At 45.0% G+C, this 19489-nt stretch overlaps 1 long non-coding RNA gene across 1 annotated transcript; it reads left to right on the plus strand.

Annotated features, from left to right (window-relative positions):
* The first annotated feature begins 47 nt into the window (after window positions 1-47).
* Window positions 48-18755, plus strand: LOC128348859 (uncharacterized). The gene is made up of 3 exons (XR_008318390.1): window positions 48-167; window positions 516-600; window positions 18720-18755. It is a non-coding gene; the product is annotated as an uncharacterized LOC128348859 (long non-coding RNA).
* Window positions 18756-19489: the final 734 nt, after the last annotated feature.

Consider the following 19489-nt stretch of genomic DNA (forward strand, 5'->3'; position numbering starts at 1 on the left):
TGACATCATCAAGAGGCGCCTTGCCAGCAGCCTGCTCAGTCAGCCACCTGACGGGAGCCTCCTGTGTCCCTGGCATCCCTATCGGACGCCGGCTGGTCCTTGCCCTGCCACCGCCATCAGGCCTTGCTGCGCCCTCCTCCGGCACAGTCATTGCCCTAGCAAAGACGGTAAGGCCAGCAGGGCCAGCCATGGAGCTGCCTGTCAGACACAGTGTAATATGACTGATATTAATTATGACACCAGTCACGCAAACTACCAACTACTGGGCTTTCTTATAGCAAGGGGGCGTCTACAAAAAATGAAGAACGACTAATTATTAGTGTAGTTACAAATTACTATTACTACTAGTGTGATCATAATTACTAATAATGACCACACTGTGGAGGGAAGTACAGTCCCAACTTCTCCGCTGTCGCAGTGCTTTAAATTATTCAGCAAGATCAGGTTATACACACAGGCTGCCTATACAATCATTTACTCTTATCCTTGCCTTTCCTTGTCTTTCTTTAAATTAGATAGATTGCAAGATTTGGGTGGCTAAGAACTATGGGTGAGATCCTGGCTGCACTGAACGCCTTGGCAACATTCCCATTTACTTGGGTAAGTTCCTGGACTTCTTTCCATGTTTTCCTGGTGTGTTTGCATAGCAGTAAACACAATGAGACCTGAATCCTGGACTATCACCATATTAACAGTAATGCAATAGGTTCCCATACGATTTCTTTCACAGAAGAGGCAGGGCTTGGCATTCAGCCAGGCCTCTGTGCTAATATGGAATGTTTCATTACTTTGTTTTGCCAAAGTAGCTTACTGTTAGCTTACATCTGATTCATGTTAGCTTACATCATGTGGCTCTCACAGCTGGGGAATTTTGTGCTGTTTATCCTCTTGTTTCCTTCCCATCTCGCCTAAGATCAATACACTTAAATAAATAAAATGACTGTGCTCCTGCTGTGTCAGGCATGGAGTTAAGCTTAGTGACCAAAGATTAGTTAAGCCATTTTCTTTATTCTTTTAAGAAATTTAGTGTCAGAGAAACATGACAGATTGGATGCCTGGGAGATGTTATTCTTCTATTTAGCCATGATAAGGAAAAGTGTAGGGGTATCGCCTCAGACTCTGGCCATATAGAACACTGCTTTGAATACCCACTTATCTCAATCATACTGAACATTGATTTTCAGATGCTGAGCACAGGCTAGCAAGCCCACTCAGTTACTGGTTTTCAGTAGTAATACCTGGCATTTGTATAGCACTTCCAAGTGTTCAAAGCACTTCATAGGTATTAACTGGTAATCGTTACAAAAACTCTGTTAAGTAAGTGCTGTTATCAGGGGTGGCTCCCCCATGAGGCAAGGTGAGGTAACAACCTCAGGTGGCAAGCGCAAAATGGGGAGGCAACTGCAGGGACCCTGCCCCACCCTCCGCCATGGGTGTCACCCATCTGGGACCACCTCCAAGCCTCACCTCAGCTGCTACTGCCACCTCCCTGCATGCTTGCCTTCTCATTCTGACTCCACCCCATCTGCCTCACCCCCTGCTTAGGTGGTCCAGATACCAACCCTATTCCCTGTGCGCTGGCCTCACCTCCCAGATGCACTCTGATGCGTCACTGTCTTGTTTGAAGATCCAGCAAGCGGCTAGCTTCTGCTGGTTGCTGCTGCTTTCTCTCCCGCTCTGTCCCTTCAGCACCAATGTTGGGTTTGGAGCAGGAGGGAAAGCTAGCAACAATGAGCCAGTGGGACACTGAAGCTGCTTCTGGATCTGCAAGCAAATATTGGCATGCCAGAGGACAGGGCATGCCTGGCAGGTGAGGCTGGCACCAGGGGAAGAGGTATGGTAGCCAGGCTGTGTAGGTGGGAGTGGGGCAGTGAGAAGGGGCAATATTAGTGCCAGTTCCAGGTGAGGGATGGGGCTAGTGAGGGTGGCTGAGTGGCAGATAGGCTTTGGTTTAAGTGGCACAGCGGAGAATTGACTTGAATAGCAAGCCAGAGGTTGCCAGTTCGAATCCCCACTGGTATGTTTCCCACACTATTGGAAACACCTATATTGGGCAGCAGTGATATAGGAAAGATGCTGAAAGGCATCCTCTCATACTGCGCAGGAGATGGCAATGGTAAACCCCTCCTGTATTCCACCAAAGGAAAACCACAGGGCTCTTTGGTCACCAGAAGTTGACATCGACTCGAAGGCACACTTTTAAGTAGCAAAGGGTGACATGCTAGCTGACTATTATGCCTCTAGAGAGTTCAAGGCAGAGAAAAGAGTCAAACTAGGGACTTCCTGATTTATAGCTCAGTCTCTTATCCACTTCTGTACACCAGCTCTCTTTTCAATGGCTACCACTCAGCAGAAGACTTTTTCATGGTGGTTTCTGCCACAGATGCTAGTGGAACTTGGAACCAGCATTAAACCACCAGCAACACTTTACTGTCACTCTCCAAGCATGAGTTAAAAGGAGAATGTGTTTGGGGTAGAGGTGGGTGTGTTCAGTAGCAGTGACCTGCAGTTGAAACGGATGTGTGCCCTCTTAGAACACTTTTCAGTCATCCAGTTCCTCACATCAAATTGTTTTAACAGTAGGGAATAACTATCATTTGGGTGTGAATAAAAGAAACTCTACTTCTGAGCTGAAGTTGCTTGCAAGAAGAAAAGGACTCTCCCGTGTGGAGTCTCCATCTCTTTAATAGGATTCTGTGGCTGGGTAAAGTCGGAAGTGCATTGCAGACCATTCCCATCAAAGAGTTGAACAGAAGCGGCAGGGAGGCGCTAGCTATTTTCAAGTGCTTAGTAGATCCTATGTTCATTGCAGATTTTCTTTCACATTCATTATACTTCTCTTTCTTTTTAAATAGCTTTTGCATTGAATGAAAAAAGGTTCTCCTACTGGAGCTAGCTACGTCTATTTTGCAAGCTAAGGCTGGAGCACAAGTCATTTTTTTTAAGGACCCCTTGTTTGTGTTGTGGGGGAAGGGGATCACAGCAGTGCTTGTATTGTTAAGACAGATGGGACAAACCTCCTTCTAACATAATACGCTCTGAACATTCTAAATGTTAATAAAACATTAACATTTTTAATTAATATTAACATTAACAAACAACTCATCCAAACTTTATCAGATTTGTCATGGAGTATCTAAGTGTTCAACAGCATAATCTGGCAAAATTTCAGATGGATACATCAAGAAATGGCCAAGTTAAAGCTGTTTTAAATGTTCCCCGTTTGGGGCATTGTCTACAGCATGCAACCTTTTTTTTTTTTTGCACACATTTAGGCTGCATTCAGATGTAATGGCTAACCACAGTTAAATGTGGCAAGGTTGTAACTCTTCTATGCCCAAACATGCAAAACCGCGGTTACAGGCCAAAAGCAACCTCCGGTTTGCCTCCCCAAACTCCAAATTGAAGCTTCAGTTTTCTCTAAGGTTCGCCGCCAACTGAGGTTTTGCCACCAAGAAATTACGTTCAAATGCTGACGCAGCTATAACTGTGGTTTTGCGCTGATTTCCAAACCGCAATCATAGAGGCAGTGGCGCAGACCCACCCAGGAATATGACTCTTCCATACTTTTGGCACTTCTCGCTGGTAGCCTCTCAGAAAACTAGCCCGGTTCCTCCTGTCTGCTGTGTGGCTATGGAGTTGCCAGGCTACAGGGACGCAACCATGCCCCATCCTGGACTGCTCAGCCTGTCAAGCTGCACAGTCGCTTGGGGGCGCCTCCGATTCCCATTCTGTCCCTTGCTCCCCCCTACCTGGCAAGTAGTAGGGCAAGGGCACAGGATGACAGGATGAGAACTAAGTGCTTTGCTCCCTGAGAAGATTGCAGCAGTCATGTATATTCACAAACACTCTAAGTGGCAACATAAGCAGGGACAGAAGTATCACAGTGCCGGGAGGGGACCATTTGGTGTGTATGTATGTGGTGGGGAAGCCGGGTTAGACAGACCTAAGCAGGGAACCTGGAGCAGCAATGTTCCATTCCCCCCCCCCCCACATATAGGTTTGGGAAGGGGGGCCCAGCCCCTTCCCCAAGTGGGGATTTTTGTTCCCTAGTCTTGCTTATAAGAAGATGGCCGTCATTGTGCTGGGGAATGAGCCGGGTATACCACAAACCGCTCTCTCACAAGAGTGGCAGACTAAGGGGAGCGATGGAGAGTGTTCTATGCCGGAAAGCTGCAGGGATGGGTACATGGGTGAGTGCTGGTCTTGGCTACTGCTGACAAGCTGCTGTCAAACCATGCACCCTGCCAGCTCACATGCCCATGTGGGGACGTGTGCCCCTGCTCGTGGCCCCCAAACGTGAGGCCAATGTCCTCGTCTAGCTGGAAATTGGGACTCTCCTTTCCCATGAATCCCCGTGTGGGGAGATCTGCATACAGCACCGTATCAAACCCAGGCCAGGAAGTATGAATGGGTTTAAAGGCCCATACCCAGCCCCTGTATCTACACCATCCACGGGTATGGGCCCCCTAATGGCATGGATAGCCAGCATGAGCAGAGCATGCCTCTCCAGCCGGGGAGCAAATATTGGGGGGGCAGGGCAGCCCCTTCCCCTTTTAGGGGTTCTTGCTCCCTGGGCTTACTCCCAGTCACCAGGGTCAGTAGTGCCCCAGTATCAGGGAAGGGTACTACTACTGTAACGAGCCACCCAACCTGGGACATAGTGCTTAGTCATGAGAGCAAAAGGCAAAAGGGACACCACACACACCGCATGAGGAGAACCATCAGAGGCGGGGGGGGAGGAAAAATTGCCAGGCTAAATTACAACTGATGGCAGAACACCCCCTTCTGCCATGGGCAGTGCTCTCATGAGCATGTCAGGCCATTGGGGCTCTAAATAGAACAAAGTGGCTTTGTGGATGGCAGCCGTGGGGAGGGGTACCCTGGAGACAGTTTTCCACATCTTGGGGACTGCAGCCAAGCTGCTGAAAAATGTGCCACCTGCCAGCCTGTCCACCCATGTGGATATGTGCCCCCCTGCCCGTGCCCCCCAGGGGCAATGCCACCAGCCCGGGGCAGCTAGTAACTGGGGATCCCCTCTCCTACTAATCCCTGCACCAGGAAATCTGCATATGGTGCCAAGCTGGGCTCCGGAATTTTGAATGGGTTTAAAGGTCCATGCCACGGCCTGGTGTCCTCTTCAGCCATGCAAGTGCAAATGCTTTGGGTTGGGGTGCTATTGGCAGGGTTTGGAAGGCAGCCCCCCAACAGAGATTCCTGAACAGTCAAGTTCTATTCTTTTCACAGAAAGGTTAGGGAAGGGGGGGCAGGCCCTTCCCCTTTTGGGGGTTTGTGCCCCCCCAAGCTTACTCATGATCAAAGCACCTGGGTCAGTACTGTGTGAACGGAAATCTTTCCCCCCCAAAGATATAGCTACTCAACCCAGGGCGAACTGGCCAGGCATGAGAGGGACAAGCCATGGGGACACCCCCATACAACTCACAAGAAGGACCATTAGAGGGGAGGGGAGAGAATTGCCCGGAGAAATCTGATATGAATACAAATGGCAAAAAAATCCCCTTCTCCCACTAACACCTCCCTCACGAGTGTGTCAGGCCATGGGTGCTCTAAATAGAGCCAGGTTGCTGTGTGCAGGTGAGCCACAGGAAAGGGTACCCTGGAGACTGTTTTCCTGGTCTTGGTGACTGCAGACAAGCTGCTGCAAAACTGTGCCCCCTGCCAGCCCACCCACCCATATGTAAATATGCACCATTGCCATTGTCTCATATTGGCTATCCCTCTGTCCCACTGTCCCGATGTGGCCAAAAAATGGGGGCTCACCTCTCCCATGATTCCCTGAGCCTGGAGATCTGCATATGGTGCAATGATGAGACGGGCCCAGAAACATGATTGCGTTCAAAGGTCCACTTGTCTGCATATGGCGTACAGATGGAGCAGACCCTGGATTTTTAAATTTGCGTAAATGTACATCCTGTTAGCCCACTCCATGGCTGCGCCATGAGGGTGTCAAGATCTCCTCTGGGGTGTGTAAAAGGCTTCAGAGGGATTTGGGGGGAGGGAGATAGTGGAGAATCAATTCTATTTTTTACCATAGAGAGTTGGGCCCCCCGCTAAAATGGGGCCTTCTTGGGTTCATTGGTGGTTAAGTGGGCTGGCTCAGCTTGTGAGCTTGCAATCTGTGGGGTGGGGATTGCCCTTCAATGGGCACAGCACAGCACAGCCATATTCCCAGTAGATGAGAGGGCCAGCCCGCTTGGCAGCAAGCTACCAAACAGCAGATTTCAGATGGTTCTGCACAGACTGCTTTGCCGGGGTCACCCCTCACTACATATTCCCTGGATATGGGACAGGTGGGACAGACCCCCCCGCCCTTTGCCCTTCTCCATCTGCTTATCCCGTACTAGCAAATATGGATTTCCCCCTCCCCTCCCACAATGAAAGCGGGGTTTCACCAATCACCAGGCCCTCAAACCACCCAAGATTTTATGCTTGTTTGGTGCTTTCGGGGTATGGGGCTACTTGGGGGGCTGGCGGTGCCATCACTGGCAGAAGAAGCACTAGCATCGCAGGACATTTAAAGGGCTCAAAATACCCTTTCCCTGTTGTGGGTGGTCATAGTGCTCCGAAAATGCACTATCACGCTCAGCACATCCTCATGGAGATTGTGGCCAATTGCAGCAGAGCCACTGATGTGGTGATGCTTTGCTCACAATCTGGCCGTGGAGCTGGCTGGGATCGACCTCGGAGGCTGAGCATCAGGGAGGGGCTCTCCTCTCCTCTAACTGGATTTTGGCCACAGACATTTGGTGAACGTCTGTGGCGCAGTTTGGAGTTAGAAATTGGAACCTCGGCTACCTTTAATTGTGGTTAGCCATTACGTCTGAACCAGGCCTTAATGTATTTTGAGTTTCTTGCCCATTTAAATGCATCCAAAAAATGGATAGGAATAACAGAGGTGTTGCCCTTGTATTTCCATGAAGTTATTCACTTTTAAAGTCCCCAGAGCATTTTTCTGATAAGAACAAACCACCAGTAATGCTAAAAATGCAAGGTTTGTGCCTGATTTGACTTTTCCCTAAACAAATTTGTGCTCTGAGATTAAGAGCCCCCCAGATTAAGAGTGGGGGGAGACAGCTTTCCAGTAATCAAAGTCTAGTGCTGGCATGTCAATAATGTATCTTAACATGTTTTTTTCTTGCAAACAATGCTACGGAGGAAGGGGCTAAAAACATTGTCAAGGGTGTAAATATTCCTTGTAGCCTCTTATTCTTCTCCAAATACTGCAGACCTCCTGTTGAAATTCTCATACCTTGGACTGCATAATAACGTCATTGAATGCTTGGAATTAATCAATGCTAATACTGTATTATTATTTGTCTAAGCAGTACCCTTCCGGGCAAATCATCCCATTTATTTCTCTCAGATTGTTTAGGGAATAAAAGTGTTTCTCATTGCAAAGGTATCAGAATCTGGTCCTTCATTTGGAGGATGCAGCAGACTGGGGGTGGGGGGAGGAGCAGACTCTGTTGACATACAGATACTTTGGCAGTCAGCAACACAAGGAAGAAGGCACAAGAAAGGACACGACAGTTACACAAACCTTTTTATGAAATATTAACAATGGTGGATTCTTTCCCCCAGAGCGTGGCAGTGCTCCTTTCAATAGGCTGACAGATTCCAACATAAAGATGCCAGTAGGTTAAAAGCTCATTTCTGCTGTTGTTGAATTGGAACCACATGAAATGAAATAAAGGAAGCAAAAGCACACTGGAGCTCCCAATCATATTGCAGCACCAAGCCAGCCTCAAATAACACAGCAAAGCTTCTCTCTGCGGATGATGTGCTGGTGAAAACTTCCAGATACATTCCCTGCTTTCCATAATGCCTGTAGGCTGCCCTGCTGCTGCCGTGCTTTCAGCCAGACCAAAGCAAAACTGCAAGAGTAAAAGGAAATGGTCGCCCTGCTACAGCTTAATTGGAGCCAGGCCTCAGGGATGAAATCTGTTGGAATGATGCCAGAACCTAGTTCTGGAATATGCCAGGTAATAAAGTATGTCTCTGAGCATGTGCAGATCACCTTCTCCTCACCACTGTATAAATACAACCAGCAGCACAGAATAAACAAATGGCAGCTGTTTACTCATATGGAATAAGTTAAAGTTGTGTGTTCAGGTACCCTACTGAGACAGAGGTCTAGAGCCTATCTCTTTCCCTAGTTACCCCAGTGTCTTGGTGCATGTGTGTGAATGCAAATGTGCATACAGACTAGGATTGCCATATTCAAGCCTCCCAAATCCGGGTGGCCTAATTTGCATATTATGCAAATTATACAGCAGCTAACGCTATTTATTTATTTATTTATTTATGCTTTCCCCTCCTTCTCTGCCCTCCCATGTGATAGGATCCAGAGTAAAATCTGAGCAATCCAGGCAGGGCATTTGAAATCCATGTAAATCTGGGTGGAATTTAGCAGCTGGGTGGAGGAGCCAAAATCTGGGGGCTACCCTAAATTCCAGGCTACATGGCAACTCTGATATAGACTGAGGCTTTCCCCACTAATATTGCTGATTGAAGCAGGCCAGGTAAGTCAGTTTTGGTGGAAGGGGGGAAAGGGAGTTTGCCCATTTCCCAACAGTCTTTCCAAGTGCAGCCTCTTTATTTTGTCCCATTCAGTGCAGCAGAAGCCATAGATACTGGCTTGGCTGTCAGGCTATATATTTCTGACTTATGCTCTAGATTCCATTTTTAAGACCCCATTTATGCATTATTTTCAGAGGCATTGTTGTCCCTGTCTCTGTGGTTATATCTGTGCTACTTATGTAATGCATATCTTTCTAATATGACCTAAGCAAATTTTATCATTGTATTATTCTTGTGCTGCCTGCCCCATTAGAAGGTATACCATGAATATGGTACGTAAGTGCAAGCCAACCCAATAACCATGTTAGTGGGAAATGCACATTATCCTAGTGCAGGGAAATCAGTCACATAGATGAGCAACAGTTACGGTAACATGTAAGACAGGCTTTAGTTTATACGGCAACTTAATGCTAGTGTGTGACAAAGGGTGGCTTCAGATGTTACTTGGAACCTTGGTTGAAACCTAACTCCAGGCAACCTCCCTCAGATCTGGGAGCTACCCTCCAATTGCTGCATGAGTGCCTACTTCCTTTCTGGGTTAGAATGCTGAGACTGGACACAATGTCTGAATCGACCAATCTCGGCTTCCTATATGCTTCATAGAACCAAATATCTGAACCTCACTTCAGCGTTGGGTTCGGATCTTGGGTTCCTTGAAGCAAATAGGTAAGGATAAGCCAAGATTGGTGAGTTTGGACATTGTGACCAATCTGGATATATTCTAATCTCGGAAGGAAGTAGGCAAGGATGGGAGGCAGAAGCATGCACTCACCGGGCTGAGGGAGGTTTCACTGGGCTTTAACCAAAGCTTCAGCTGAGGTTGTGTATGATATCTGAAGCTTGCCAAAGAGACAGAAAGTGAGAGACAGTGATCACCTAATTGCTGGGGATTTGAGATAGAAAGCCCCATTTCAAGACTCCAGTTACTTGGCTTGGTTGCATCACTGCCAAAGGCTAAAATCCTGCATCCAGGGCTAGCCCTACCATGCAGCAGAGTGAAGCAATTTGCTTTAGGTGGTGGATTTGGGGGAGCAGAAGATTTTGGGGTGTCACCCCTGCTCACTCACCTCTTTGCTCCTGCCATGTCTAGCACCATCACAGAGGTCACTCTGGCCCACATCAGTGGGTGGCACTCCTCCTCCACTCCCTGCCTTCTCCTTTTCTTCCTTTTCCTCCTTTTCTCTTTCCAAAACTGAGCACAAAAAGGGAGGCGCAGGAGCAGGTGCAGCAGCACAGCCACCTGCCTGCCTGCCTGCTAGCTGAGTGCAGCATAGCTGCCTGTCCCTGCTGCCATTGTCATCACACTGCTGCTGCTGCCAGGCAGCTGACAGAGATGCTTGCAGCACTGCAGTCAGGCACAGCAGTGTTCATGTCTGTTCTTGCCACCTGGCTGGCAGAAAAAGGCATGGGTGGCATAGCAGAAGCCGCAGCTGAACAGTGTGCAGCAGCCCCTTACCTGGCCACCCTTCAGGCCAAGCAATTACCTAGGAAGTTGCCTTCTACCACATCAGACCATTGGTCCATCTAGCTCAGTATTGTCTACACAGTCTGGCAGCGGCTTCTCCAAGGTTACAGGCAAGAGTCTCTCCCAGCCCTATCTGGAGATGCTAGGGAGGGAAATGTGAACCTTCTGCATGCAAGCCTGCAGGTGCTCTTCCCAGAGTGACCCTGTCCCCTAAGGGGAAATATCTTACAATGCTCACACATGTAGTCTCCCATCCAAATGCAAACATAAGCAGACCCTGCTTAGCAAAGGGGACAATTCATGCCTGCTGCCACAAGACCAGCTCTCCTCAGTTGCCGAACCAAGCAGCCAGGTAAGAGCAAGCATGTTACAGAGTGTGGAAGTCTTTAGAGTGTATGGGACAGAGGAGCAGCATTTGGTACTCTGATCTAGGCATCAACATCTGTGGGCCTTTAATGCTTACACCCAAAGAAAATGTGGAGTTCAACTCTGGGAGCTAACACGGCTACCTGTTTTTAAAGAGTTCCCGGAATATCAGCAGCAGGGAGTGTATATAACCCAGTCAACTCTGCAGCCCTCCCTGGGTGCTCCCTATGCCCTTTCCTGTGCTGCAGCTTACTGTGGTAATAAGAGAATTCTTCTAACTTGGGGTTGGGTTAATAAGTTAAAATGCAGAGACTTAATCCCTGCTGCTAAATCAGAATGTAATTCAGCTTATAACCAAGGCCCAATCCATGTGAATTACAATCACTTTAAATATATCCAGGAGTGGCCTGGATTTAACATCCTCCCAAGAGGCCCTAAAAAAAGAAACTGGGACACTCTGAAACACTGTGCCAGGTGAATTTGTGTGGCGAGGAAATCACATTTGCAGGTGTCAGGGCGCTTTGCACGGAGAGAGAGGTCAGAGTCAGGTTGGGTTGTTTTCCATAATCAACCTGTATGGGACGCACAGCCGGGTGAAGCGAAGGGTGCTTAGAATTCCAGAGCAAGGCATCTGTACGTCTCATGCAAGAGCTTATCCGCCAGTGAGGGGGATGCTGCTGGCATACATGCTACGGTTTTGATCTTTAATTTAGACTGTTTATCCCAAGAGGTTCCCCAAGCTTTAAAATAAAATGTTTCAGCCCCTTTGTTTGCCTTGCAGCAGCTGGTTTCTGTGAGAATGCTTGTATATTCCAAGATACAGCAGGGTTTGAGGGGTGGGGGGAAGAGGGCTCTTGACTGGCTGATAACTGCTTCAAATATTCTGAATTTTCTCTCCAGAAAGGCACTTTTGTGTAGGGAAACTGCATGTAGATCACTATGTGGGGTTTTTTTTCTATAGCACTTTTCTGTGGAGAAAATTCATAACATATGAAGTTATCCTATAATTATTGGTTGGTTACTTAGAGTTGGAATAATGACATGTAATCTACATTTCTTTCTAGTTGAACCTCACACTTTGATATGCCATGGTGTAGCAGTAGCTCTTTTCCCCATGCTGATCTTCCTAGGGTGTGGACGAGCAGTGATCAATATGCAAATTGGCCCCAATACTGTACATTATTTGTGGATACCACTTGCAGTTCATGGCCATTTGGCTTCACTGTTCATATTTTCTCTCTCCATATCTCTGTGTGCCCCAATACTGTGCATTATTTGTGGGTAATCAGTGGTCAAAGACAATCAGAGTAGCAATCACCTACAAACATGTTTGTGCAGATGCACTCTAGGTATCCAAACCAATTATTCTTGCCTAGAAGTCCATTTTTCGGCTCCTGCACAACATGGATGTACGAGAAAGACAACTTCTAGAGGAGTAGCTGTCTTAATCTGTTGCAACAGGAAGGAAGGGAAGGGAAGAAGGAAGGACGGAAGAAGGAAGGAAAGAAGATTTATAGGACATATTTATTGTGGCATACACTTTGATGGACTAGAACCCACTTCTTCAAGTGCATGAAGTGTTTCACACACACATACTAACAACATACACAAAAGAAATACAGATATGGAGGGGGGGAATATAAACAGTGAAGCCAAATGGCCATGAACTGCAAGAGGAATCAGTCCTATTTAGGCAAGAGCTTCCTTCATAAGATCCATGAAGTGGACAGGGAAGGCAGAGGGAATAAATGAGATCAGATAATGAAAAGACGTGCTGATAGCTGGGGTGTGAACCATTACAATACATTATCTAAATGTAGTCTGCATCTGCATCTGCATTTGCATTTGTATAGGTTCCGCTGAGACTGTCTCTAATTACTACAATCCTCAGCCATTTTGTAATTCTATAGTGAAGACAGGAGGGGTGGCCATAGACGCAATTGTCTATTGTTAGTGCTGACCATAAACATAAGAAAGTACTAAACTGAGAGGAATTTTGTTGCCTTTTTTTTAGTCTGCAGACTGGATTTCCTGGTTATTTCTGAAGCCTTATGGGCTCTTCCAGATGGTGATATATTCCAACTTCAGTGCAAATTATGACAATAAATAAAATGAGAAATCCACATTACATACAAGGACATTGCATAATATTCTTAGCACCATCTTCTGGCAATCTGTAGCAATCTGTGAATAAATGGTGTGTGTGTTTTTAAGTTAGAACAAACAGTGTTTGAAAAGGCACTGTTTATCAATGGATTGCTGCATACTGTCAGCAGATTGTGCTAAGAATATTACATCCTTGTATGTCATGTGGGTTTCTTGTTTTATTGATAGTCTAATTTGCACTGAAGTTGGTATATATCACCGTCAGGTACAGCCCTATCTCATATTAGTTTGGTAACACTGACAGTTGCTTATAGGAAGCCATGCAAAAAGCATGGCCTTTATCATTGCTGTGATTTTACAGCACTAGATCATTGTCACCAAAGCAGAAACAAAGACACAAGTGAATCCTCTTTCAAACTCAGGCTGTCTGATGTGTGTGGGAAGTGGGTGGGTGGGTGGGTGAGATGTTATCAAGCTTTTAAATTTTTTAATAATTGCAACAAAAATGCTTCCTGATTTAGGAAGGGAGAAATAAACTATTCAGTGTTAATCCTGAAATACAGCAGTTGGGAAAAGGTGGATATGAACGATACGTTATTCATATTGTGGAGATAGGGTACTGAAGATGAAGTAGAATAGATTTCAGTCAGGGGCATAACTGCAATTGAACAAGGGTGGGGTGCTAATGTCCCTGGACCTTGAAGGAGGGTGGGGCCTGCCAGCTGAATGATAATTTGCCATTTCCTCTCCTCCTGGTCCCTTGGAGGAGGAAGAGGAAGAGGAGGGAGGAGGCTGGAGGAGGATGTGGCGGCAGCAAGGGCCCATCTTCACTTTGTGACCCATAAAGTAAAGTTGTGCCGTCAAGTCGGTGTGGACTCCTGGCGACCACAGAGCCATGTGGTTTTCTTTGGTAGAATACAGGAGGGGTTTACCATCACCATCTCCCATGCAGTATGAAATGATGCCCACTCCAATCTTGCTATGCCCGTGGTTTCAGTAACCCTGCAATGCAACCTAATGTTGCTATTTTCCTGTTATAATGGGAGCCTAATGAAGAGAGTGGCTTACAATAACCCTGTGTTGTCGTCCAGCATCATTAGTGGTATATTGCAGGCAGAAGGGAGGCAGGCCTATGGCAGAGTGACTTATGACAAACAAACTCCAAACACATGGATTCAGTCATGTTGTGTGGTTACCACTCAGAGATGGATGGAAATACCAAATAATACCAGAAAGTGGCAGAGGGATTGGGATGTAGTGTTTTGCTGTCACTACAGTCCTGACCCTAACCCTCATGACATCTGTCTAGATTCAGAACTGAAGACTCATTTTGTTGCTGACCTGGAAAGTTTCACAAAGGATTCTACTTTGTTCCTTGGGGACAATATTTGGGAAGGAAAGTAGGCAGTAGCTCAAATAGACCGGGTTCCTTGATGACTCTTTAGGCCATGGTAAAGGAGAACTGGCAGAGTCTTGCAGCCTGTGAATTTCCTTGTTCCTTGGGGGAAAACCTGTTTTCATTTTTAGCCTAACCTTTGTAGGGTGAATAGAAGCATTCCAAATGGCTCAACATTGCATAAATGTCTTGTTCTTGGTTTCCCCCAAAAATATATTCAGACAGCAGGGTTTTTTTTAAAAAAACCAAACAAACAGGCTTCTTCTACACAGCCTTCTGGCCACTTTCCATGTCAGACAGACCTATTTATCTATTCCAGGGATTTCAACAGGGGCTACTAGTGCCCCTAGAGGCATTTGAAGGGCTCCCAGGAGGTATTCAGAGCCCTCCCCACCTCCGTCCTCCCATGCTGCAGCTGTGCTATTTTTTGCCCACCTGAGAATTGTGGGCTTGAAGCTGACATGTCCTCAGTAATTTTTCTGCCACAGAAGTGGAGGGAGGGAGATGAAGATCTTCCTCCTCTCTTCCTGATTGGCATTCCCCTCCCCTCAGTCTGATTGACAGGCTTCAGAAAATTAGCACTGAGTATTCCCATTGAAATAGGATAAGTAAACCTGTCTCATTAATTTCACTAAGACTTCTTTTCATAACTTAGTGTGGGTGTGAGCCAGTGACTGTAGTAGCCTGTCTTCCGAACTGTACCCCATAACTGTAATACTTACATTTCTGTTTTTATGTATATATTAGTACGACCTTTAAGTTTGCTAGCATTCCTCCTATACCTCAAGGTGACCATGCACTCTCCCTTCACTCCTTGCTAGCTGATGACCAGAAGAGCTGTTTTGCCTGCGTAACAAATACATATAAATACATGGGAAATGGTGCACTAAATATCTTCATTTGTCTATCTCATTCAGTATCCTTGAATTTGTATTTTTCAGGGTTCTTGGCATCCTCAAAACATGTTATAGTGTTGCTGCCAAGAACCCTGAAAAATACAAATTCAAGGATACTGAATGAGATAGTCAAATGTTTGTTTCTCCATCATCCTGTGAAAGTCTGAACCTTCTGTTTCTAATAGTATCCAAGAAAACTGCCAAAGTTCTTTGGTTGATGACCATTCTCTCTCTCTCTCTCTCTCTCTCTCTCTCTCTCTCTCACACACACACACACACACACACACACACACACACACCTCTTTATGGGATAAATGAGCTGAAGGTTTGAGATAGAAGGGGTACACCTATTAAGGAACCCCTGATGTATTTTGTCCCAGTAACTATGCTCACAGCTCATCACTAGGGCTTCAAAAACTCCAACAGCAAGTAAATATTATCATAAAGTATAGCACTGGCTTGCGAGGGTTAGAACCATGTTGGAGACAAATAATTTTACTGTATTATTGCTATAGTATGTTTGTGTGTGTGTGTGTGTGTGTGTGTTGTGTGTGTGTGTGTTCTGATAGTCGTTCCATGGTCCAGAACTGGAGGTTCTTTAATAACTGGACTGCAGGACTGCCTTCCTCAACACATTTACTGGGGAGTAATTTCCATTGAATATAATTGTACTAATTTCTGAGTAAACATGCATAAGATTGTGCTGGTAATTACAAGAGTAGTAATAAACAAACATTCATTAAAAACTGGTTATTTTGTCAATATACAGGCCTTGGTCACTGTGAATTAAATAAAAAATAAGGTTTGCCCATAGCAAGAGTCTCTTTCTTTATTATTTAGGTTGAAACTCTATTGATGGATGGGCTGCATTTCTGAGATCAAAAAATGTTCATATAAGCTACTGATATAGCATCTCAGAAACCAAATAAGCATCTCATAAAATAATCATAAAAACTGTATTATGAAATAAAATATTGCTGCCTATCTATGATGGAAGGATCTATCTCCAAACACTACATGGGCCTCCTTTGCTGCCTGAAAGTATTTGCTAAATGAGCAAAGATGACAATCATTCTGATATGTTTCTTATCCTTGGGTCCCATGAGATAAGCTATCTTTGAGGAAGAATTAGGAAACAAGTATTTTCTGTTACTGAGAGAATCCATTTATCCCTTTCTCCCCTATAAAATTCACTCTCCAGGAAATAATGTTCTAGATTTTCTATTACCCTTTTATTGCAAGGGCAGACAGAATATGAGGATGGAAGACCTTTCTACCTGCAGTCCGTTTGGATGATAAAGATAATTCAGAATCCAAGTCTGATCAGTGCAACTCTCAGAGCACACGGGAATTGACAGTATTCCCTTTCAAAAGCTGATTTAAATACTTGCAATTTTTGGATATTTTAGAAATATGGGCATAAACAAGGGACTCTTAAGCAGCTATGCCCCCGATGTATTTCATGCAGCACAACCTATGCATGATTATTCAGAAATAAATCTCACTAAGTTCAATGGGGCTTACTCTCTAATAAGTGTTTCTCTGTGTACCCTGTCTGGATGCTTTGACTGACCAAGACAATCATCTAATTTTCCATGGAGGCTTGTTTGTTTTTACATGCTGTATCCATCTTTTATTTTACAAGAAAGCTCCAGGTGGGACATGCTAAATTTAAAATTATTTGGATACATCAACAGAATAACAAAACCATGTTAATACCAGGGTAGGATTCAGGGAAACCCCGTATCAGCAGAAACACAAAGTAAAAAGAACACCATCTGCAGTAATCCATCACTAATAGCCTCTCAAAACAGTCAGGTCTTCACCAAAATGTCAACATGGATGGTGCTAGGCAAGCTTGCCCGGGGAGAAAAAGGCCTTGTCTTTCATGGCCATCCACCAAGCCTCAGTGGCTGAGGAGACCAAAACCTCTGATGATGCTGATTGGAGTATATGAGAGAGAACAACTGGAGAAGGCAGTCCTTAAATAATTAGATCTCTCTCGGTTTCGTGCCTTAAGTATAAGAACCAGCATCTGGAATTGGGCCTGGAAATTAAGAAGATGCAATGCCAGATTTATACACTGACAGCCTATGATGGGCTTGTCTTCCCAGAGGCAGGAGACACATCGTAGGAGACACACTGTGAAGACAACCGGGAAGGGGAAATACAGCCCCTTTTATTACTTCACAGAAATGTACCACTCTTTTCTCTGAGGTGAATCTTCTCAGGCTTGGCTTGTTAATTTCACAGCCATCCTCCATGGTGTCTAGAGAGAGGATCTTCATCTGTGGATGGGCACTGTCCGCCCCCTCTCTGTCACCTAGCAGATTACCTCTCCCTGTAGTATAACTCCTAGGGTTTCAGCTTGTTTTTTTAACACCAACAAAAACCTAGCCCTCTTCTACTACCAGGTTCTACCAGGGCCAGTTGTGGCCAAGCCATCACCCTTTGGGGGAATGGCCCCTAGATCCTGCTCCCCTTCCAGTTCGCTGGTTTTCTTCCTCCCACCAATCACACAACCTCACACCTGACATGTGCGCTCTCTCTTGCTCGCTCTCTCTCTCTCTCTCTCTCACACACACACACACATATCTTAGCAGGTCATTTTTTCAGGGATATTTTGGGACAATTGAAGTTTCTAGGCATTTTTCTAGGGCAGCCCCATACAGAGAGCCTTGCATAACTCAGAGAACGATCTGAGTTATTCAATGGTCTTCCACTTTTATTGCACTCAGTTTATCCCTTCCTACTTGCATTATTCTGAATTCTCCTGGTACATTATATTGCATCTTTAAATTACTCCTATTTCAGCGGTGTCTGTTCTCTGCAGGAGGGACCACTTGTTATGATCTGTACTGCTCATTTTAATCTGAAAAACAGGCTTGTAAAAGTGGGCTAATAAACACATATAAATACTGAGAAACCCCTATACAATCATGATTAGCAGCTGAAATTGTGGGTGTTGCTTAGCACTTTCTGAAATGATATTATAATATTACAGCCCTTGAAATGATGTCTTAGAAATAAGTGGGATGTTATTAATTTAATTTTGATATTTAAGGACAGCATCCCTTTATAATTGTGCATTGTTATGCATTATTTGTGTTGACATTAAATCTTAGTTGAAATACCAACTATTTATGTCAGGCTCCCATGAATTTCCATTTCACTGTATAAAATAAGGACAGATACATTTTATCTGACTTGGAGTTATCTGCCTAAAGAATGGAATCTTGAAGTAGACCAAAGACTGGTTAGTTAGGGCTGTGGTGGTTGGGAAATGCACCATTCTCAGAATCTGGAACATTTCTATTTCACAGTAAAATTTTCACCCTATTTTGAAGTCTGGCTGGGAGACATGTTAAGTATGACAGTCAAGGGGGGGGGGGACTTTTAAGGCTACATGAAACTATTTTAAAATATGGTTAATAGTTTTGGATTTATTTGAAACAATTCTGAATATTCTTGGATTCCAAGGTCAGATTGGTCAATTCCCCCTTTCCCCTTCTTCCCCTGTGGATTCTCTGTGTGTGTGTTTGGTGCATTGATCTATTGTTTATTAATTGATTAATGGAATAGTATTATAAGTTCACGAACTATAGGAGGGAGAGGTAGGAGATGGGGAATGTGGGGTTTTTGTCCATTCTGTTATTGTAATTACTGAAAAATTCAATAAAATCTAAATAGTAATGGGGAAAAGGAACATTTTTAGCCAGTGTGGTTGCAAAATAACTGAGTCGTATGCAGCATCCTACATGGATGTTGTATCACATGGGCAGCTTTGTGTGAAGCAGCTTCCCAAGCGATCTTCTGGATTATTTCACTGCAATACCAGCCAACAAGGTGGTGGATAATTGCTGCTACCTCTGTTGTTTTCCTTTTGTAGGACGAGAGGAACCGCTGCAAACAGTTTGCGGCCAGGATCATAAGAACAGATACCCAAGTGTGTAACACATGTCCGATACCAGTGTTAATAAAAGCTTGCACTAGATTCAGTGGTTAAGCAGAATTCCTGATTCTGTCCAGAATGTGCCTACAAATGGTTGCTAGTTCTTCCCACTTGCATTAGCTGGCATCAGCTAAATGGAAGCTCTTTTTGTGGCACCTTTGGCTGCCATTTCTGTGAGAGTTACGACAGTGAAAGGAGGTTTGGAACGTGTTGTGGCATTATGTCTGGTTTCCAGTGGCAGAAAACCAGGAGCTGTAATTAGCTCCCTGGCAATCCTCACTCTGATTCAAATGTCAACCAAGATAACAGAGAAAAAGAAAAGACAAATGAATCTTTTTTAGCTTAAACATGGGTTGCTACAACACCCACCACATTGCTCTTCTCTTCAGAGAAGTGTTTTGCTTGCCTTTGATCAATGCCTTGTCAGGACTGATTTGCCTCCACAGTCATCTTGCTGCCACACAATGGTGCCCTGCATAAAATTCCTTCACAATTCCAACAGTGTCTCAGGAGATAGCTAATTAACAACCCTGAGAGATATGAAAGCTCCAAAGACTGAGATAGTTATGATATGCTAGATTTATAAAGTGCCTTACATAATATATTCATTAATCAAGTTTCCACACTTTGGCAGAAAGAATTAGTTCTGTCTAATACAAGAGTGAGCAGAGGTGCCGAATAAAGTAATGTATTAAATGGCATACTTC

Source organism: Hemicordylus capensis, chromosome 3 (assembly GCF_027244095.1).
Source record: "Hemicordylus capensis ecotype Gifberg chromosome 3, rHemCap1.1.pri, whole genome shotgun sequence".
Lineage (NCBI taxonomy): Eukaryota > Metazoa > Chordata > Lepidosauria > Squamata > Cordylidae > Hemicordylus > Hemicordylus capensis.